Source organism: Nannospalax galili, unplaced genomic scaffold (genome assembly GCF_000622305.1).
Source record: "Nannospalax galili isolate Female #2095 unplaced genomic scaffold, S.galili_v1.0 scaffold461, whole genome shotgun sequence".
In the NCBI taxonomy this organism is placed as follows: Eukaryota; Metazoa; Chordata; class Mammalia; order Rodentia; family Spalacidae; genus Nannospalax; species Nannospalax galili.
In genome coordinates, this window is record NW_008349975.1 from 70,881 (window position 1) to 74,241 (window position 3,361).

The following is a 3,361-nucleotide window of genomic DNA, read 5'->3' on the forward strand; positions in this document are numbered from 1 at the left end:
TTTTCAAATTTCTAGCAGACAACCTACCATGCCCCTCACCCTTTCCTGTAAGTTAATCTAACAATTCTCCATAAGTACTTAAAGACAAGCAGTGGAAATGGGGTGAAATAGCAAAATTAAAACAAAAGGAAAAAAACAAAACAGAAAACAAACCACTTCTGCCTTTAAAACCAACACTCTCACCAACAATACCCAAATGAACAGGCACTCTGTTGATCTGGGGAACAGTGCTTGTCGTGTAGGCAGAGCCATGGTCTGCCGACTCCTCAAGCTGGATGGTTGTGGTTGATTCCTCACATTCTCCAGAAGCCCTGGACCCAGGACTCTAGGGTCTTGAAATCCCAAGTATCATGCTCCATCAATGCCAGTAGTGCAAAATTTGGACAATCTTGCATGTCCACCTTCTAAATAGACACTTGAGTGACACTGTTCTGAAGCAGCATCTCTGTCCTGGTCGTGGTCCTCTTGCCCTTGTTGAGGAAGTGCTCTTTGGGGATTGGTTGCGCTGAATGCTCTTTTTTGGAAAATCTATCCAGCTTGGAGATAAAGGTTAAGCAGCCAGAGCCGTAGTTAAAGAGTATTTGCGTAGCAGTTGTGGTCACACAGTAGCGATGCTGTTCTCTGAGACAAATGACACACTCAGGAATGGCAGGACTCAGTTTTCAGAGTTGAAACCTGCATGCACCTTGAAGCTTCAGCAACCATCAGGGTGCTGTCATGGCTGACCTAGGCCAGGCGTTCCCACTGGTGGAGAAGCTAACTCCATGCACCCAGCCTCCAGTACTGCTGCCCCCAAACTCATACATCAGCAGAGGAAAGGACATTTTGCTGTTCCAGGGGTTGCTGGCCGGCTTCTTATCCACCCCTTTCATGTAGGAAGAGAACAGTCTGCGTTTGAAATCCCAAGAACCTGCAGCCAGCAAAACATTGTTGGCATGCCAGTCTAAGCTGAGGTGCTTGGAGCTTTTAAATGTGCCTGCTTGCCTTCCAGTCATTTTTAGACTCGAAGTAACAGACAGAAATGAGCTGGGCTTCACTCCCCACAGCAAACTTGTTATCTAGTGGGACCTCTTCACAAACGTGACTGCAGGATTACCCCTTAGGATCACCAGGCTTGGCTTCCAGATGCCATCTTTCTGACCCCAGTTGTAGGCCTCCACAAGACTGGCTCTAGTTTAAATGTTTTGCTGATTTTTTATGCAATTAAAGCTTTCATTTCTCACTATGTGTTTTGACTCATGAGGAGTTGACAATATTTCATTTTTGTGTTCCAATTCAATTTCGGTAAACATAAATTCAAAATTGAAAAGCTGCTTTCTTATCGTTAGTGTCATCCCATTCAAAAATTCTGGTCACATGAAACATTAGGGTTAACATGAAGGTATCTAGTATCTCTTTTGGCTGGATTCAAACAATACAGTAAAAGGAAAGAAAAAATTTCTTCAATATATTTCAATTTTATAGTACAGAAATACAGTTTAGTATAAATTACATAAAATAAACTGGAAATCTCGAATTTTTCTGCTGATGGTGAGCAGAGGTTTGTTCTGAGGTCTCAATGAGCACTCCAAATTTATGTCCCTCATTCTGTGTCCAAGTTTCATGAAGGCAAGAATACTCACAACACTAACAATCATTAAGGGCCTGCCCAGCTGATCCCAGGACTATTACACTGATATGACAAACTTAAGAAGTCACCTGATACAGGGTATCCACTTACAGTTCTCTGTACCAAGAAGTACCCATGAAATGAGAAGCGAAAGTGAAATGTGTTTACTTCCTCTCTCCAACAAATACCATTATGGTTCCTACCAAAAATTATAGCCCTTAAAAATAGGTATGCAGACACTGGAGAGATGGTTTGGCAGTTAAGTGCACTGGCTACACTTTCAGAGGACCCAGATTCAAATCCCAGCACCCACATAGGGGCTAACGACCATCCTTAACTCCAGTTCTAGGGAATCTAATGCCCTCTTCTCTCCTCCAGGATCACTGCATGACATGGGTGCACTTACATACATGCAGGCATAACACACATATACATAAAATAAAAACGAATAAGTCAATAATATAAATAGGAAAGCAGTTGAATTTAAAACAAATTCCAGATGCAATATCACATGGAAATGTTTAGTTTAAACATACAAGATGTGCCTCTTAATGCACTTAATAATGCCAAACAAACAAGTACAGAAATTTTGAAATTTTAAGAAATTGTTACTTAAGGGGCTGGAGAGATGGCTCATCATTTAAGAGCACTGACTACTCTTGCAGAGGAATCAAGTTTGATTCCTAGCACCCACATGGCAGCTAAAAACTGTCCGCAACTCTAGTTCCAGGGGATCCAATGCCCTCTTCGGATCACCACTGGCCTTGCACTTGCATACATGTAGGCAATGCAATTATTTAATGTACACATTAAATAATATAAAAATAATAAAATATTTTAAAAGAAATTATTACTTAAAATCAGTGAAGGAAATGTCAATGCTGTGTAGCTAGAAAACAAAGCCTCACATTGAATCACTTGAGAATATTTTTAGTGTCAGAGAATAAAAGAAAATCATATCTGTGAGAATTCATGCCTTCCTTTAATACTCTTCACCTATCTGGCCATCTTTGCCATTCCATAGGCAGCCAAGTTCTCTGACATCCAAGTGCTTTGCCTCTATGTGAAGATGAATCTCATTTCCTTGAATTACTGTTCCTACTGTATTTCAAAGAAATGAGATTCAGTTCTAGCAAGTTGAAATCTTAATTCCAGTTCTTTTCAGTATAATAATTTATATATAAAATATCACAGATGGATGTTTATATTGGATATAATAACTTGAAGACTTATTTTATCTGAAAATGGAATTAGAGCTTCTTGATGCCAGTATAAAAAGATAAATCATTTTGTGTTACACAACCATCTTTCTGGGCTGTACAAGAGTCATCATTTCCCTACAGAGCATCTAAGGCAGCTTCTGTTCTTAAAGTCAGTCACCTGCAATAAGTTCTCCCTGTCACCAAAACCAGTAAGTAAAATATTTGGCACCATTTACACAAATGTAAAATACCTTATCTTACATTTACAACATTGAGTCATATCAATTATTGTAGAAGAATAGTATTAAAGGATTAATGAAACAGTGCAGTTGATAAAATGCACACATATGTAAATACACATACAACATACAAACAAAAGAAAGCTATTGAGCATCATGGTTCAAATTTGCACATTATATTTGAGAAACAGCTTAGAGAAAAGTTACTTTGGACACTGAAATGTGAAACTGAACTACAAATTTCTCATTTGTCAAGGGACAAATATGTGTCACAACTGGGAATGAATGAGTAGAACTGTGAAAGTTTAAGT

General features: G+C 39.0%; 1 pseudogene; it reads right to left on the reverse strand.

Annotated features, from left to right (window-relative positions):
* Positions 1-293: 293 nt before the first annotated feature.
* On the reverse strand, positions 294-1,800 carry LOC103745241 (annotated as a pseudogene).
* Between the last annotated feature and the right edge of the window lie 1,561 nt (positions 1,801-3,361).